At 46.1% G+C, this 20,688-nt stretch overlaps 1 protein-coding gene across 5 annotated transcripts in view; it reads right to left on the bottom strand.

Annotated features, from left to right (window-relative positions):
* Positions 1–20,688, bottom strand: part of SNTG1 (syntrophin gamma 1) — a 577,365-nt gene that overhangs the window by 302,190 nt on the left and 254,487 nt on the right. The gene's annotated exons all lie outside the window — the stretch shown is intronic.

Below are 20,688 nucleotides of genomic sequence, written 5' to 3' on the forward strand. Positions count from 1 at the left end.
CATCTGCATTACAGTGTGTCTGTGAATGTTACACAGTCATGTACATGTTATCTGTGCTTAAGGTACAGTGCTTCCATTAACACTGCAGAATGGCTTCCCGGAGACACCTGCAACACCTAATCTAAGTGTGATTCAGTAGCAGGACAGGTGTGAGAAGCAGCCGCCATTTTAAATCCTTGTCTGGCACTTGTGATTTCAGTATAAAGTATGGTGCAATATTTAGATTAGCGCAGGGTACCATTAAAATAAAATTGGCCTTGCCTTAGTTTAAATCTGGATCTGCTATTGTGATATGTCATCACCATCAGCATCCTCCTCCTCCTCATCAACTTCCTCCTCAGCACCAGCTACATCAATTTCCTCTTCCTGGTGTACTACATTGCCAACTTCAAAATCAGGAACTGGACTGTGGGTGATCCTTCCAGCATATGCAGAGGGCGCACTGCAAATGGTGGAAGGAGCCACGTCTTCCCATACAGTGATGGGAAGGTCAGGCTTTGCAACCACCAACACCCTTGGACTCTCCTTGGGGATTTGTGATACCATGTCTTTTAGAAGGCTGAGTTGTGTGCTGTCTTTTTGTTGACAGCTTAACTCTCTTTACATTTCTAGGGGGGGGGGGGGAGGATGAGGAGGAGGGCTATGATCGTCATGTGAAGCTGGACCACTAGTCAAGAACATAGGCCAGACCCTTAGCCATTTCTTGCCACTCCGTGTGGTAAATGGCATATTGGCAAGCTTACATTTCTCCTCCAAGGATTTACATTTTTTTTTTTTTCTTAAATGTACTCAACTTTGCCTTTTTGGATTTCACACGCCCTCGACGATGACATTGGGCATCGGCACTGGCAGAAGACGTTGATGGCATTTCATCATCATGTTCTATGTCTTGACTAGTGGCAGCAGCTTCAGCACTTGGAGGAAGTGGTTCTTGTATTATTGGAGCCTCCATATTTTGGTTCTCAATTATCTTTCTGGAGTACAGACGCAAAGAAGCAGAGACACAGAAAAATGTAAAAGGATTATTATTTACAGTACATCAGTACGTCAAATTTGATTGATTATTTGGCAGCACCAATTATTTAGCAGCAGCGGCGTGCACACAGGTGAGGTGAGACTTGTAGTACCCTGTCCCAGCTAAGAGTCACACAGCAGCAGACACAGAAAAATTGAAAAGGATTTTAAGGAATTTATTTAAGTCAGTAACCCTTATTGTCCAAAAATTTTTTACTGATTATTTCGCAGCACCGGTATGCACACAGGTGAGGTGAGACTTGTAGTACCCTCTCCCAGCTAACAGTCACACAGCAACAGACACAGAAAAATTGAAAAGGATTATTAAGAAGTCCATAACCCCTTTATTATTGTATAATAAAAATGATATTTTGCAATTTGCACTGACGTGTGGCCTCCTGGCTTACACACAAAGCAGCAGACACAGAAAATGATTATTAATAAGTCAGTATTATTTACTAACCCCTTTATTCTAAAATAAAAAATATGTATTTTTGCAATTTATTTTGCACTGACGTGTGGCCTGCACAGGTGAGGTGAGACTTGTAGTACCCTCTTCCAGCTTAGTCACACAGCAGTAGACACAGAAAAATTTAAAAGGATTATTATTAAGGAATTTGGTGGTAGGTAGTGGGACTGGACACTGGAGGACAGGTCAATCAATCTATATGAGACACAGGCACAGACTACAGGCATAGGTGCCGATTTATGTTTTTGCTGGTGGGTGCTCAAGCCAAAAATATAGGGGAGTGGCTTCATGGGGAAGGGGCATGGTCTCAAAATAATACCAATTTATATTACATAGCACAGTTGTCTCCAATATTCAAATTACGGCAGCAGAGTTCCCTTTTTTACACATTAAAGCAGCAGAGTCCTCCTTTTTACACATTACGCCAAATACATAAATGCCCCCACAGTGCCAAATACATAAATGCTCCCACAGTGCCAAGTACTGTACATAAATTCCCCCACCCCCAGTGCAGGTACATAAATGCTCCCACAGTGCATGTACATAAATGCTACTCAGTTGCACAGCACACCCTGAGCACGCGCATGCTGGCCGGCCCACGTCCGTATATTACTCCGCAGACGGAATACACACTTCCTGGCATACTATTTTCCAGGTGGCGGGTCCGGCGATGCGGGTACTGCAGCCGCAAATTAGCAAGTTAATACGGCGGTCCAGCAGCCGGACTTGGACCCGTGGGTGCTCATCAATTTCCGTGGGTGCTCGGGCCCTTGAGCACCCACAGAATCGGCACCTATGACTACAGAGATAAATATGTAATATCAGGGGCGAATTTAGGGGTCAGGCCGCCCCTAGGCACAACATTTTTGTGCCCCCCCTCCCCCTATTTTAATGTAATCATACATGTATATACATTGTTATTTATATATTTCATAAAAATTTAACTGTAGCCCACCTTAATATTTTTTTAAGCACTCTGGACTGCTCACTGTATGGAGGACCTGGAGGGAGGGAGGCACTTATTAGTACAGTGATTAGCACAGTGTCTCCGTCAGTCTCTCTCCGGCTCACACACTGTGACTGACTGATCGCAGGGAGGATCTGCGCGCCGCTCAGCTCAGCTGCTGGATACACAGCAGCCAATAGACTGTGTGTGTGTAGAGTAGCCAATGGGCGGGAGCCGGCAGCAGTGAGCCTGAGCCATTTCCGGACACGCAGGGGGACCGTCGGACCCAGCCACTAAGCGGTGATGTAATGTGCATGGCAGAGTGGGTGGGCAGTGGCAGGTGACGAGCGGTGCTGCCGCCAACATATGATAATTCATGTCTGTGGTGGCGGCGCTCGTCACTCGCCGCTGCCCACCTGCTGTACCATTTAACAGAATGTCAGCCTGCCTGCCGCCCTTAATTGGTGCCGCCCTGAGGCCGGTGCCTCACGGGCCTAGCCACAAATCCAGCCCTGTGTAATATACAGCACAGCATAGACTCTGTCAGTGTACCACCACACCACACTACACTACACTACACTACACTAACACAGTCAGACTCAGCAGGTTGTCACAATTAGCAGTGTAGTAGTTAAAACTACTACACCACACAGCATACTTGCCTACTTTTGAAAACTAGTTTTAGGGAGATTATAGTTGGTAGCAGAATTTTGGGCGTGTCATGCTCCACTTCTAGGACGTGTCTAGTTCCATATATATGGAGAGATTATGAAAATACATTGTGAACGTGGCACCTAGAAGCGTGGGTGTGTGCTGCTACATCTGAGAGGAATCTTTTAAAATGACATATCCAAATGTAGATGAGCCCCAACCCAGTTAGTAAGAGATACTATACTTGGTAATGTGCTGGGAAATGGTGCAGATGATTCAATGTAAATGTATCTGTCTCTCATTCCTTTTCCCCCAAAAAATGTAACAGTGTAATGTGGGCTTAGTGTAATGAGGGAGATTGCTAGCCTAATGAGGGAGAGAGGGAGATTGCTGTTATTTCAGGGAGTCTCCTGCAAAATGCAGGAGGGTAGGCAACTATGCCACACAGGTTGTCACTATCAGCAGTGTAGAACTACTACACCAAGCAGGATGAACTTGTCACTATCAGCAGTGTAGAACTACTACACCACGCAGGATGAACTTGTCACTATCAGCAGTGTAGAACTACTACACCACGCAGGATGAACTTGTCACTATCAGCAGTGTAGTAGTTAAAACTACTACACCACGCAGGTTGCACAGCGGGGTGGGAGAGTGAGCACGTGGGCAGGTGCCAGGGAAGACAGCCAGACGTGCACACTGTTCATACTCCTAGACTGGAGTGAACATGGCGCCCGCCCGGAAGTTCTTATATATATATAGTGACATTGTAGTGACGTTGTCCGGATCTCGCAAGATCCGACAGCGGGAACTCGCGGGCGCCGGAAAGGTACGCTCCGAGTCTGGGCAGGGAAAACCCGAACAGGCTCGTGAACGTGTTCGGATAGGGGGGTGTTCGGGGGTGTCCGGATTCCCGGAATCCGGACGCGCTCATCTCTAGCAATAGCAAAGGGTCAGGGCAACTACCAAAATCTTAAAGCAAGCTGAGGTAAAAACACAATAGAAAAACAGGCTTATCTGATGCCAGGGAAGAATCACACCAGTTCCTTGTATCACTGACAGTGAGCTTAGGAACTTCCTGCCTTTTATACTGAAGGAGTGGGAGGCTCGTGACTTTTGCATGAGTCTCCCACTGCCCTGCAAACCTTCCCAGCCCTCCTGGTTTTTAGGGTCCCACCATAAAATTCTGGACTGCGCATGTGTGCATCTGTAAATGGTGAGGGGCCGGGTATGCAGCGATGACGTCAGAACCGGCCACGGCGGGATTGTGGGTAGCGGTTGCCGATTTTCTGTGCATGCTGTCAGAGAGAAACCCCTGCACACATCTATAACACCAGCTTGCATGCCGCAAAATGTGTCCCGCAGCACTAGCCAGTTACCGGGTAGCCTCCAGCCGAGGAATCACACAGCACCACGTTTCGGGTGCAGGGTGCTGAGACACAATTACGGCACCGGCAGTTGGCTCCATTGCCCAGGTCAGCCGCCACCATAGATGTCACTGCATGCACCCCAGTCCCCTCCCCTGCACTCAGAGTCAGTTGCTCACTGCACCTTGTCACTGCAAATGAACTGCCATGCCGAGCAGGAGCCAGCTAGTGTTCCTCCTAGTAGGAAGGAAGATGTGAACAGGCTGGATCGGTGGGCGGCAAGGCAAGAGAAAAAATATATTAAGTAAATAATTGTGAAATAAATCTGATATTTGTATGCAAGTATACAGCATATTTGCCTACCCTGCTGCATTCTGCAGGAGACTCCCTAAAATAGAAGCAATCTCCCTCTCTCCCTCATTAGTCTACCAATCTCCCTCATGTCACCTAGCCCACATTACACTGTTAAATTTTTGGGGAAAAAAGGAATTAGAGATAGATACATTTACATTGAATCATCAGCACCTTTTCCCAGAACTTTACCAAGTATAGTAGCTCTTACTAACTGCTTTGGGGCTCATCAACATCTACAAAGCAATGAAGAAGGAAGTCAGATGCTTGGTTGCATAGAGAGATGTATCAGCAGTAGAAATAAAGAAGTATGAAATGCCACTGTATAGGTCATTGGTACGACCTCATCTAGGGGGAAATTCTCTAAAACAGAAATGTATGCTCTGTGCCCCCTCCGCAGTGTCACCGCTGTGGAGGGAATCGTCAGCAAAAGCTGGCGATTCCCTGCAGAAGCCTATGAGCTTCTTACCGCAGCAATGTGTGAGGGATCCGTCACGGATCCCTCCCGGCATGCCCCCCGCCATCGCCGTCCCTCTGCTGCGCAAGCGCAGATGGACCCCCGGATCCCAGACCCGGAAGTTCAGCACCGGCGCCGCATCGCTAAGGACAGCTCTTATCGCAAGAGCTGTCCCTTGCGTTAATGACCGCATATGTTAGAGCAGGCATGTCCAACGTTGGCCCTCCAGATGTTTTGAAACTACACATCCCAGCATGCTTTGCAATAGTTTTAGCATTCTCTAATAGCAAAACTTTGGCAAAGCATGCTGGGATGTGTAGTTTCAAAACATCTGGAGGGCCAACGTTGGACATGCCTGTGTTAGAGCATATGCGGTCATTAACAATGCAGTGGCCGGCGAAGGGGGGCGAACAGGGCTGCGGATGTTAGAACATCCTGCCCCTAGAGTACTGTGTTCAGTTCTGGAGGCCATATCTCCAGAAGGATATAAATACATTAGAGACTGTACAAAGAAGGGCAACTAAAATGGTGCATGGCCTACATCACAAAACGTACCAGGAAAGACTAAAAGATCTTAATATGTATACTTTAGAGCAGAGAAGGGAAAGGGGGGACATGATAGAAAGTTTCAAATATATCAAGGGTTTTAAGAAGGTACAGGTTGGAGACAGAGCAACAGAACACGAGGACATGCACTGAAACTAGAGGGAGGAAGATTCAGGGGAAATTTGAGGAAAAATTACTTCACAGAAAGAATAGTAGATAAGTGGAATAGCCTCCCATCAGAGGTGGTAGATCAATTTAAACATGCTGGGGATAGGCATATTGATATCCTTACAAAAAAAAAATAAGGATCAAATATGGTTTGCGGTAACCCCGGCGGGGGTCATCGCCAGAAAAATCTGGCGATGCCCCATTGAAACCTATGGACTTCTAACGCAAACCCACCACCGCCCCGCACCGACCCCGCCGCCCTGCACAGACCCCCCCTCACCTGTAACTGGGCAGCACAGAGCTGTGCTGCCCGGACCTGTGACCTCCTCCTCCCTGCATTATGATCCTCTTCTGGGTGCAGGGAGGAGGAGAGCCCGGCACAGCAGCAGCAATACCGGGTAAGAGAGGGAGGGGAGAGCCGCAGGGTCCCCATGGGACCCGCTAACTCTCACCACTAAGGACAGCTCTTAACGCAAGAGCTGTCCTTTGCCATAATTATCACATATGTTAGTGCATATACAATAATTATGAATGCGATGGGTGGCGAAGGGGGGCGGAACTGGGGTGCGGATGTTAGAACATCCCCCCCCCAATATATGTAATTTTAGAAGATTCCTCTCAGATGTAGCAGTAAACACACATGCTTCTAGGTGCCACATTCACTATCTCTTTTCACAATCTCTCCATATATGGAACTAGACACGCCCTTTGGGTGGAGCATGACATGCCCCCTCAATGGGGCGCTTTGCAAAATTCTATTACCAACTATAATCTCCCTGAAACTAGTTGTCAAAAGTAGGCAAGTATGGTATACAGTAGGCTGTATGTAACTTTGCTCGAGACTCCATCTTCATTTATTCAGTTGTGTTTTACATACTGTAAATGTTATATAGTAATGCATCAGGCTGATTACTTTAGAATCAAGGGAGTAGTCAGATGTGTACTGATTAGTAATGTGCTTAACAGACTGTATTTTTATCTAAGGTAAAAGACTCTAAACCTTTTGTGACATTATTATAAGTATACCCAAAACATAAGTTTCTGTTGTGGATATGCATCTGTAGTCACGTGACTACTGCCTCAGTATTCCCTGCAGACATTATAATCAAAACCTCTACTTCAAAATATCTTGAAAAAATAATTACAATTGTATTTTGTGAATATCACAATAATAATGTGGTTTATGACTATAACCCCATTAGAAATGCCTTATGCCTCGAAAAATTGATTTATTGTGACAGCAATATCTTATAATCAGTTAATATGAGGAGACAACAAGATATCATTAGTCATAGTAAAATAATGCAGCTTGCTGCTAGAACAGAAGTGCTTCATTAGTTCCCTTTGGGGGTAATGTGAATGTGCAGGGCCACCAAGAGAAATCCTGGGCCCCGGTACAACAACTTCATGGGGCCCCCACGGACGGAGCTCCCCGCACACTCTGTTGACCCTTGTAAGTTCCACTTACCTAAATGCTCATTGCTATGGGCTTCATGCTTGATGCCAGGGGTTAACATGCTCGTTGCCATGGGTTTACATGCTCTGCCTGGAGTTACATGCTCTGCCAGGGGTTAACATTCTCTACCAGGGGTTAACATGCTCTTTGTCATGGGATTAACCTGCTCTGCCAGGGGTTATATGCTCTGCCATGGGTTACATGCTCTGCCCCGAGTTACATGCTCTGCCAGGGGTTAACATGCTCTTCCATGGGTTAACATTCTCTACCAGGGGTTAACATACTCTTTGCCATGGGATTAACCTGGTCTGCCAGGGGTTAACATTCTCTGCCAGGGGTTAACATGCTGTGCCAGGAGTTAACATTTTCTGCCAGGGGTTAACATGCTCTTTGCCATGGGATTAACCTGCTCTGCCATGGGTTACATGCTCTGCCATGGGTTACATGCTCTGCCATGGGTTACATGCTCAGCCCGGAGTTACATGCTCTGCCAGGGGTTACATGCTCTGCCCGGAGTTACATCCTCTGCCATGGTTTACATCCTCTGCCATGGTTTACATGCTCTGCCCGGAGTTACATGCTCTGCCAGGGGTTAACATGCTCTGCCATGGGTTACATGCTCTGCCCCGAGTTACATGCTCTGCCCGAAGTAACATGCTCTGCCAGGGGTTAACATGCTCTTCCATGGGTTAACATTCTCTACCAGGGGTTAACATACTCTTTGCCATGGGATTAACCTGGTCTGCCAGGGTTCATTCTCTGCCAGGGGTTAACATGCTGTGCCAGGAGTTAACATTTTCTGCCAGGGGTTAACATGCTCTTTGCCATGGGATTAACCTGCTCTGCCAGGGGTTACATGCTCTGCCATGGGTTACATGCTCTGCCCGGAGTTACATGCTCTGCCAGGGGTTACATGCTCTGCTCCAGAGCCGGCCCTAGCCTAAATGACGCCCCAGGCAATATTTTGGCTGCTGCCCCCCATCACCGCCACTAGTTCCACCTCTGACCCTGCTCCGCTTTCCCAGCACCATCAACCCTCATCATAGCAGTCATCATTTTGGTGCTCCTACCCGCAATATTTTAAATAGAAACAGCGCACACATTCGGTGCGCAGCCCAAACAGGGGTGTGTTCTTGCTGGGAAGGGGCATGGCCACACAATAGTACCCCAATTCAAATTATGCCACACAGTAGGGCAACTTTATTCACATTATATCATGCGATGGTGTCCCTTATTCACGTTACATCACACAGTAGTACCACTTTACCTTATGTACATTACTCCTCACATTATTCACATTATACCCTTAGAAAAAAATCCTGAGAAAATATTGTATTTTAAGCACCTCCATGGCCACACTGCAACCCAGCACAAAGCAGTGTGTGCTGGGCAGAGGAGAAGAGCTGCAGCTGCTGCTGTCACTTAAGGGGAGGTGGCCGGGGCCTCCACTGGGCCCTTCCATCAGACTTTGGCCTGGGCAATTTGTACCTGCTACCCTTTTCTCTCGGCACCCATGATAATACCACACAGTAATGCCCATTACACATGACACACATTATTAATGTCCTTATAACCATAATGCCCCTTACACATATGTTGCACATTATTAATGCCCTTATACACATGACACACATAATGCCTGTTACACATATGTTGCACATTAATAATGCGTTTATACATGACACACATAATGCCCCTTACACATATGCCGAACACTATTGCACAACCAACCCACCCACCGACAGCACTCACACAGCCGCTAACACTGTGACCTCTGCCTCTGCTTGGATACAGATGTTTCCTCATACATCTTGCCTCAATAGGCCATGCAGCTCCTGGCCAGTTCTGCTAACATTGGGTGCCTTTTTTGCTGAAAATTCATCTTATTTGCATTGTTATGTGACCAGCACACACAAGGAGCTTCCGATGATTAAAATGATATGTGGCATGCCTATATTCTGTGTGCGACTGTGGCTGTACCTGCATACAGAATGCTATGTTACAGTGATTTCCATGAATACACTATTTCATATGCAGATACAGCCTCACTCGCACACAGAATATAGGCATGCTACATATCATTTTAATCAGCAGAAGCTGCTGATGCCCCTAGGCATTCCAAATGCCCTAGGCAATTGCCTAGTTTGCCTATGCCTAAGGCCGGCTCTGCTCTGCTCGGAGTTACATCCTCTGCCATGGTTTACATCCTCTGCCATGGTTTACATGCTCTGCCCGGAGTTACATGCTCTGCCAGGGGTTAACATGCTCTGCCAGGGGTTAACATTCTCTTTGCCATGGGATTAACCTGCTCTGCCAGGGGTTACATGCTCTGCCAGGGGTTACATGCTCTGATTGGGGTTACATGCTCTGCCCGGAGTTACATGCTCTGCCAGGGGTTACATGCTCTGCTCGGAGTTACATCCTCTGCCATGGTTTACATCCTCTGCCATGGTTTACATGCTCTGCCCGGAGTTACATGCTCTGCCAGGGGTTAACATGCTCTGCCAGGGGTTAACATTCTCTTTGCCATGGGATTAACCTGCTCTGCCAGGGGTTACATGCTCTGCCAGGGGATACATGCTCTGATTGGGGTTACATGCTCTGCCCAGAGTTACATGCTCTGCCAGGGGTTACCATGCTCTGCCAGGAGTAAACTCCCAAATCAAGTGGCGGGCTCTCAGCAGGCCCTGGAGTCAGAGAGCAGAAGGACCTCTTTGATGCTGCTACCCCACGTACCCACTCCCAATGGCGCCGCTGAAAAGTTGACTACGGCGCACTCAGACCCAGCGCACTCTTCACCAAATAAAGACAAAACTGTGTGTCCAGGCCCGGGCTCAAACACAGTCTGTGGCTGGCTGTTTATCATTCTCCATGTTATCACTTTTGAAACTTAGTGCATCTGGCCCAGTATCTGATTGATTGCCCATAGCAGCATCCCATCTGAAATAGAATTCCAATCTCAGTATATTTCCCCAGTTTTAAAGCATTACAGTTTATAGAGTTACAGTAATGGGCGAGATGTACTAAGCCTCGAAAAGTGATAAACTGGAGTGTGATAAATGGACAGAAAATCAGCTCTTAACTGTCATTTTCAAGCGCAGCCTGTGATATGGCAGTTATGAGCTGATTGGCTGGTTGTTTATCAATCTCCATTTTATCACTTTTCAAGCTTAGTACCTCAGGTCCAATGACAGAAAATGTGGTTCTTAATTAAAATACTGAAATCAATGCATATGTCTTGTACTGTAAGATCAATAGCTTCTTGTTTGCATAAAAACTAAAAGCTGCGTTTATTCTAGTGCTTGATACGGGAGCAAACCAGTTGCGCAAAAGCTCTGCGAACAAGGAGACAGCCTCTACATGCATCTGTAATATACATGCATCTATCCTATAGCACACTGAGTATGTCCACTAATTCTAATAAGATCTAATTTAGTGAAAATCAATCATGGACAAGCCTTTTTATGGTGGGCAAATGAATCTTTAGGTATGCACCTGTACAGACACACTACAAACTGCACATTAAGTGAATGAATTAACCTTGGACAATGAGTTATACACTCCACAGGAAATCAACGCAATGATAAGGAATCTGAGATAACTTTCCCCTGCATCTGAGAAAAATACTGTAATTCATTCCTTAGGAATCATCTTAAATCAGTGTGATAGGAGTAATCACTGAAGTTCTCTTGGTAAGCCATACTGAAGAAAAGGATTGCTGTAACAGTTCCCAAAAATAATATGAATAATATTTATTTATATAGACAGGCAAGATATTATATACAGGACTGGTGCTAGGGTGTTCGGAGGCCCCCTGCAAACTTTAGAATTGTGCTCCCCCACCTACCATTTATAATAAAACTATATTTTGGCCACACAAAAGCTAAATACAGAAGTAAAACAATTGTATTCACATTACACTGCACTTAGTGCCTGATTGATATTACACAACAGAGTAGAGTCTCCTATTCACTTTACATACACAGAAGTGCCTTTTATACTGTACATACAGTAGTTGCCTACCCTCCTGCATTCTGCAGAAGACTCCCTGAAATAACAGCAATCTCCCTCTCTCCCTCATTAGTCTAGAAATCTCCCTCATTTCACCTAGACCACATTACACTGTTACATTTTTTGGGAAAAAAGGAATGAGAGATAGATACATTTAAACTGAATCATCTGCGCCATTTCCCAGCACTTTACCAAGTATAGTAGCTCTTACTAACTGCTTTGGGGCTCATCTACATTTGTACATAAGTCATTTTAAAAGATTCCTCTCAGATGTAGCAGTACACACCCGCGCTTCTAGGTGCATCGCACACAATCTCTCCATATATTAAACTAGACACACCCTTTTGTGATGAGCATGACATGCCCCCTCAATGGGGTGCAGTGCAAAATTCTATTTCCAACTATAATCTCCCTGAAACTAGTTTTCAAAAGTAGGCAAGTATGCTTTTATACATGTTACGCAATGTAGTAGTGCCCAGCGACGGACAGGGTCGCCGAATTGGCCCTGGCATTTTTGCATGTGTGCACGAGCGCGCATACACACACCGGGTATGCGCGTGCTTTCTCTCCCGGCTTACAGGAGGGGAATAGCGACGTGTGATGCCCCCCTCTCTCCTGAACCTTAGTGGCGCACCACCCTAACTGCTGCGAATCCAGCAGCTCTTTCTGTGCACCTTGCAAAAAGAAATCTCTCCACCTGGCCATTGGCCACACTGGCATTTGCCAGAAGAGCCAGATGGCCAGGCTGGCCCTGGTAGTGCCCCTAAGGCTGCATTTACACATTATCTTTTGACAGGTCACTTATAACAGGAAGCAGTCTGCACACGTGTTTTAGAAGCATGAAGTCTGCACACGTGTTTTAGAAGCATGCAGTGGAACAGGAGCTGTTTAGCAGGATGCTTACTTATGAGGATATATACAACAAGCCTGCTGCATCCTGCTAAAACGCAATGTTTAGACACCACAAACTGCATCCTGCTAAACAGAATCCTGTTCGACTGCATCCTGCTAAAACGTAATGTGTAGATGCAGCCTTATAAACAATGCCCACAGTAGTACAATCCCTTACCGATAATGCCCACAATAGTAGTGTGCCTTACACACATAATTCTCACAGTAGTAGTGCCCCTTGCACACTTAATGCCCACAGTAGAAGTGCCCCTTTCATACATAAAGCCTACAGTTATTTGGACCCTTATACACATAATGCCCACATTAGTAATGTTACTTACACACATAATGCCCACAGCAATAGTGTACCTTATACACATAGGACCTTCTTCAGTTTGACTCGCAAGGCAGCAAATTTCACAGCCTTGTGAGTCCACCAAATACGGAGCGAACGGCCACCTGCCCCCCTCGCACGGCGAATTGCCCAGCACACGTGCAAATGGATTTTAAGCATAAACATCCATTCACAGCTTGTGTGCGGGGAGGTAATCATTCGATGGTCTCCGACCATCAAATGATTTCTACAGTGCTTGCAGACCTAAAACACCTCTATGGTGTCATAGAACTGTGGGTGCCTTGTGTGGGAAGCAGGTGGGCAGCTGACATAATCGCCGAAGTACCCAGCGTTTCATGGGAAAGCTCATGAAACACTGGCCATTCCCATGGGCGCAGCCCGTCGCCGCTCCCCAAGCCCCCCGCCCACACTGGTAGGTGCAATCAGGATGGCAAACAGGCAGTTCGCCATGCCCGCTCGCACCAGGCGTCTGCACATGCACATAAATGCGGATGTGCAGACGCCAAACATCACAAACAGATTACAATAACCTACTTAATGCCCACAGAAAGAGTGCCCCTTATGCACAAAATACTCATAGTAGTAGTGTCCCTTATACACATAATGCTCACAACAGTAATGTCTCCTAGTCAAATAATGCCCACAGAAGTCATGGCCCTTATGCACTTAATACCAACAGCAGTAATGACCCTTTCAGCTAATGCTTGCAGTAGTAGTGTCCCCTATACACATAATCTTCAAAGTAGTAGTGCCACTTATGCACATATTGCCCGCAGTAGTAGTGCTGCTTATAAACATAATGCCCACAGTATTAATGCTGCTTGTACAAGTAATACACAGAGAAATACAGTAATGCTGTTTAAACACATAATGCCCACAATAGTAGTGCTGCTTTTAAAATATAATGCACTGTTTACTTATCTCTGTTTTGTTCTGTTAGTCTAGGGTGGAAAAGCTCAGCAGGTGTCCAATATCCTTTAAATCCATCTCCCTCCCAAAGCTGACTTTGGAATGAGTGATGCCCGGCTAGTACTTTTACCCCAGGTGGTGAGCAGGCCCATTCTTTAACTGCAGCTCCATGCACCAATGTACTGCTGACTCTACCACTGCCACTAGTGTGAGTGTGTTTGTGGGTCCCCCCACAGACAGTCAGCTGCAGGGGCTGCTGAGTTGAATTTGTGCTTTGCACTGTCAACGCCACTACCTGTTTGATAGGCGCAACATAGGCAGCAGCTGGCAGCAGATCAGGGAGTTTCTTCAGCACAGGGCCTCCCTGCACTGCATAGCTGGTGTGTGGCTAGTGCTACATACCTGCCAACTGTCCCGATTTTCATGGGACAGTCCTGTTTTTTTGGGACTATCCCACGTCACGCCTAGGGCCGGCAGTGTCCGTTGTGAGGGTGGGGCAGTTCTGAATCCCCTAAGCATGTCACTGGTCTGCTCAGCAGAGCTGCATGAATAGACACTGTGTGCGTGCATATAGCACCTATTCACTGTGGCTGAGGGGTTGGGGGCATGGACAGCAACTCTCAGAGCTCTGACCATGCCCCCACAGCGACAAAATACAGTAATGTACTATTACTGTAATACTAACAGGCTGGATCACTACAAGCTGACTTCCACAGCAGGAACTCCAGGCATTGTGATATACAGAACACTGTGGTATTATATAATATTAATATGAATAAAAGAAATAAAGCTGTCATGTCCTTATCTCTGTAAGGATATATTCAAGAATGAACTAAATGATTGTAAGAGACAATGCAAGACAAATGTCTCAATAACGTGGACTGTTATCGCAAAGAATAATTTACCCAGTACCTTTGCCTTGTTAATATGACTACACTGTAGATTATTCTGATCGGGTGCTAATGGTGGCTGCTGAGTATTTATGATACTAGAATGAACAGTAGTCACAGCGAAATAAATGAAAAAAAGGCGTATGATTCATACTCCATGAGGTGATCCTATTGTTGTTACAGGAACATTATTCCTATGTAGACTAATAATTCCAAATATGAACTACAGTACATATAAATACTACTAAAAAAAATAAAAAAAGTTAAATCATTAATTAAACTAGTTATTAGTCAGATACTGATTGACAGCATTATTACTGACTCTTTTTGTATATTTTAACACATTATGCATTATACATTTTAGATTTCTATTTTCACATGACTATAATAAAGGTGGGTACTTGTGTACAATCACGGGTCCCACGATGGGCATCGTACAGGGAAAAATCGCATCGCATTCGATCGCATGAGATCGCATGCGATCTGATGCGATGCGATGTCATTTTTCACAGAAATTATGGACATGAGTTGAAATCATGTAAAATGCACCCCAAGTGTCATTTTTCACACTGTACCACCCCCACTATCAACGCCAACCCGAAGCGTGGCGAGCGGCGGCGGTACGCGTCCTACGACCTTTTCATACCACCACTATCCACGTCGGCGCGGAGTTGAGAATAGAAAGTGTGGCGAGCGCAGCGAGCCACCGAGCCCAAAGCGTGGCGAGCACAGCGAGCCCCGCGAGGGGACACGGATACCTGTGAAGCCCGCGAGGGGACAAGTCAAGTCAAGTCAAGTCAGGTTTATTGTCATCAACAGAGGAGAAACTCCCTCTCTGCAGACGAAATTATATCATACATAAAATACCAGTACAGTAAAAGCAATATCCGCATAAATACATACATACATACAAAAAGAGGTACATAAAAGATACATAAAACCAAACAAGATGCATAAAACCAAACAAGAGCGTCAAGCATTCAACAACCGTACTGCTGACGGTAGGAAACTGATACCTGTGAAGCCCGCGAGGGGACACGGATACCTGTGAAGGTATCCGCGTCCCCTCGCCACGCTTCGGGCTCGGTGGCACGCTGCGCTCGCCACACTTTCTATTCTCAACTCCACGCCGACGTGGATAGTGGGGGTATGAAAAGGTCGTAGGATGCGTACCGCCGCCCCACGCGGGCTCGCTGCGCTCGCCACGCTTCGGGTTGGCATTGATAGTGGGGGTGGTACAGTGTGAAAAATGACACTTGGGGTGCATTTTACATGATTTCAACTCATGTCCATAATTTCAGTGAAAAATGACATCGCATCGCATCAGATCGCATGCGATTTTTACAAAAATTGCATAAAACCACGGTAAAATCACATCACATGCCATCGCATACCACTACATATGGCATGCGATGGCATTCAATGGGAGCCGTGAAGTACACAAGTACCTCAAGGTGTATTATTATTTTTAGTAATAATAGTAATACAGGTTGAGTATCCCCTATCCGAAATGCTCGGGACCACGAGCATTCCGGATAGGGGAATTTTCCGGTTTTTGGAATAAATTTGTGTAGCCATACTTACCTGTCCCCTGAAGGTGTCCGGTGGTCCCTCGGTGTCCGCGCAGTCCCCGGGCGTCCACAGCAGGCCTCCGGCATCTTCTCCTGGTCTCCAGCGGTCCCAGGAATGCATTGCGCGAGTGTGCGCGCGCACCGGTGACGTCACCGGCGCGCGCGCACACTCGTGCAATGCATTCCTGGGACCGCTGGAGACCCTGGAGAAGATGCCGGAGGCCTGCTGTGGACGCCCTGGGACTTGGTAAGTATGAAAAGAGGGTTAGGGGGGGTTAAAAAAAAATTCAAATGATTCCAAAAACCACGGTTTTTGAAATAATTCGGATAGGGGATGCACGGATAGGGGATACTCAACCTGTAATGATACTTTTCACTATGCAAGATTTACACTAGTGGCAGTTCTTAAATCATGGAACATAAAAACAATCTGCATTAGGACTCGCTTTAAGGGTTACAGAAGAATATTATCAGCAGAAATAAAGAGGATTTTGATCTTCATAAGTATCAACTACAATGACAGGGCTTCCATAAGCAGGAAGAACAGAAATGATTCATTTTCATTATCAATATTGATATTCTAAGAGGTGATCAATGGTAAATTTATTGGTTTACAAGTCTTGTGCTATGAAACCCTTTCAGACTGCCACCAATATCCTGGGTTGTTGCATGTGAACGTACAACAACCTGGTATATTATGCACTGTGAAGTACACCGTTGAAATAAGCCAGGTCCAATGACCTGCAATTTCAACTCAGATACCAGGCAGTGTGAATGGATAAGCCAGGTCGATTCAACCTTGCAACCGTTCACACCATGAAAAGAGCCGGTGCTTACAGAGTTTGCAAAAAGCCGAATCGGCCCGCCACTCTTAAAGAGATCTCAGCCAGGGTTGCACCCAGGATAAACCCATGTACAAAATCCAATGTGTATACTGGGTTTGGGATGTGAAAATGGTGCTATTAAGTTTTTAGAGTAGTGGTATAAGAAGCATCATAAATATTGTGGTTGATCTTTGCATGGGACTTTTGGGATTATCAACTTTCTAATACATGGCTAGTCATTTCTAATACAAGATAATAATCTAGTCTGTCACATTTACAAATGATGGCATGAGGAGGTGCAGTTGGGCACTTTGGAGGTTATTCTGGATGACTCACAAGGCTGCAAAATTCCACCAGATTCCGACTGCCTCCCACACAGCAGCTCGACCCCCCCTTGCACGCTGTGATCCAGTGCACGGCTGTGAATGGATGTTTTGCATAAACATCTATTCGAGGCCTTGAATGCAGGGTAGAAATTATTTGATGGTTGGCAACCATCAAATGATTTCTCCAGCCATCGCAGATCTGAGACACAGCACCCCTGCAAGTACACAAACAATTAATCTAGAATAGGGTCCTTTGTGTACTGTACCTCACGCCACTTGCTCTCCAATCCAGGCCACCAATAAAGTGCCACTTGATGGTTCTTGAATGTCAGGCATGGGCAACGCAGGTATAATATCCAGATTCTGAACCATGCAAAGGAATTCAAAGTCTAAATGGTCTTCATTGGGTTCATTGTAAGGTAATCATCTTCCAAATAAATCACCCAAATGTATATGAGGTGTATAACAAACAAAAACACAAATATGATCACAAAGTGTACTCTTGCAACCATTTTGGGCAAACAGATATGACTTCAGTGTCTGCAAATTAGGTCCCAATTACCAATACACAACTATAGGACCTCTTACACTTCCCTGGCTAGGTGTCCATCTTCTATCGTACTCAGTGCTATTTTTCAGCAGGAACCAGCAGGAACTCAGGGGTAGATTTATTAATCGTTCCGTGCCGATCTTTATGGGTGCAGGTTCGCTTCACCACTTTATCGTGGTGAAGCTACCCTGCAATTCGCCCAAATTTATCAATGGAGTGGGCTTCGTTATGGGAGTGCGTTATCCCCTGCTGCCGGGGATACGCTGCCTCCCATAACGTATGTGCGCTGCCGTCCACCTGCCTTATCTGCGCATGCGCCGGATACTTTTTTTTTCGCAATACGTCCCGGCGCATGCGCAGTTTTCCATGTTAGCCTCCGCTAGTTGGTCTCCGGGGGCTTCAGATTAAAACTGCGCATGCGCCGGATAATGTTTGCCGGGGATGCTGTGTACCCGGCGCATGCGCAGTTTGAATTTGAAGACGCCGGAGACCAGCAAGCGGCGCTGACTATGAAGCAGGAGACCCACATCGCCAAAAAAAGATGGCGATCCGGGACGGGGCTCCATAAAGAACGAAGCCCCACATCGCTGGATCATACATAAGGTAAGGCGCAGGCGCTCTTTTTAAAATAACGTTGCTGTGCTATCCCTCCTGCCCCGCACTGCTGCCTGTTTAACACCCGTATCGCGGGTGTCATAGATCAGGGGAAGCGATATCCCCTGCCATAACGCATGGGGATAGCTCATATTCCCCTGATCGAAGTTTAATAAATCTACCCCACAGTTCCTGAACCTCTTGTTATATATGACATCATCAGGAACTGGGTTCCTGAACCTGTTCTGGACCAAAATGTCCATAAGTTTTATTTTAAAGTCCCCTGTGAGTTGCCTTAGCTTCTAAATACAATATATACACCTCTCTCTCTCTCTCTCTCTCTCTCTCTCTCTCTCTCTCTCTTTCTTTCTTTCATTATTTATTTTTTCATAAACCCACCCCAAAACCCTGAGTTCCTGGACCTATTTTTCCAGAAAATAGTACTGATTGTACTGGCCTAATGTCTGATGATGTCAATGTGCCTGGAGCCCAACATCCTTATGGGTAAAATCTCAGATAGATCAACAAACCATTCTTGTGGTCTTTGGTTGATCGAGGCTGTGACCAGTTTCTATTGTCTTCTTTGTTATCATCATCTGGTGAGTAGATATCTGCTTTTACTGTCAGGCCTAGGGCTGTCAGCATGTGGCTCTGGGTCTAAGGGCCTTATTCTGGTTGGAGCGGCCGGGCCGTACGCGGACGTCCCGGTGTTTTTTATGATCTGCGCATGCGTACATTCGCTAATGCGCAGGCGCGAACACTCCACAACGCTTACGGACGGGTCTCTACGTGCGAAAACACCTATACGCGAGTGTACGGGCATTGGGGGCGGCATAGGGGCGTGATGAGGGGAGCGGCCGAAATAATGAGGGAAAATGGGCGTAAATATGGGCGTACACGGGGGTGTGCACCAAAAATGAGCGGTGCTACTACCGCACGATCGCCTACAGCACCGTTCATTTCGGACACAAAACAGGCGGCCGCCAACCGCCATCTCAAACCACCCCTACAGATACCGCATGCCAGCGTGGGCCTGGGTTTGCTAATTTACGCTGCTTACTACCAAACACATACACCTGAATGTAATAACCAATGCTGCAGTCTATTAAGTCCAAACCATGATTTCACTACCTGCAAGCCACACACAGCACTCAAACACATTGGAAGCTTATCTTTCCATACTTCTCTACATTTAAAGGTTTGTTTAATTTAAGGTAAGAATCTTTTTAAGACCTGCTTATATATGCTAAGGTAGGTATTTGTTAAACAGTTAGACACATTCAGTACGTGCTTTCATAGACTTTACACAGTAGCACACTCAATCTACACAAGTCGACATGTGTCAACGTGTTCACTCTAATACAAACATAGGTCTTGTATTTATGATACAATAACATAAACCACATCTAACACCTACAAAGGATGTTTCAGCAATGTTTTAAGCCCATGCCCACTATTTTGCACATTAATTAATTCAATCAATTAATTAATTTTCATAATTATAGTTGAAAGGCAAGATTTGCAGGTCCATATATGTGAAGGGTATGTCAGCGTACACGGACGTACGCTCACTCTCACGAGCGGTGACATAAGCTGACTTTTCTATTGAAAACTATAGGGACCCGTCCGTGCAAGCTGGCGTACGCTCAGATAGCCGCAAGAAGTCGGTGGGAAGACGGACGAGAGACGTCCGTAAACGGTGGTGTACGCTCAATTGTACGCCAGTTGTCGGAGTGTAAGGGCTCGACGTTGTTTCTGGCCGTACGTATGCGGCTGAGTTGTGGGTGGACTTAACCCCAACGGCCGCGTGCAGATAGCGTACGTTATTAGCGAACGTACGCACGTTTGGCCGCTCCGATCAGAATAAGGCCCTAAGTCTCTTAATTGAGTGGATTCTGGGCTCAGTGTCTGGAAGCTAGCTGGTCTAATGTAGTTCCTGCTCTTATGATATGGGGAGGATACTGGCTAATGCAGGAGAATTGGTGGCAATCAGTAAATTGACATGGAGTCTACTGGTGTGTCCTCTTTTCACCTGATCACAGCAAGGATGTTGCGGCATAGTGGCGTGAATGTAATTGTTCTCTCCCACCATGCTATTGAAGTGAATGGAAGCTGGCTAGCGCATGTGCCCACCTCCCATCAAAGTTCGAAACAGCAGCAATGTGAACAAGAGTGGCATGCTAGGCTTCATTTGCACTGTAATCCCTCTACAGTAAGCTGATATACACAGCATTAATGTAGCAGAACACATCTGTAATATGCCGGTGGTTTTCTCTAGGGAAACCTGCAAAGGAATTTTGGCTAAGTTATGCCCAACGTGAAGGTCGCATACCTCTGAATGG

The sequence above is a fragment of the Crinia signifera genome, chromosome 5 (assembly GCF_055691185.1).
Source record: "Crinia signifera chromosome 5, ASM5569118v1, whole genome shotgun sequence".
Classification (NCBI taxonomy): domain Eukaryota; kingdom Metazoa; phylum Chordata; class Amphibia; order Anura; family Myobatrachidae; genus Crinia; species Crinia signifera.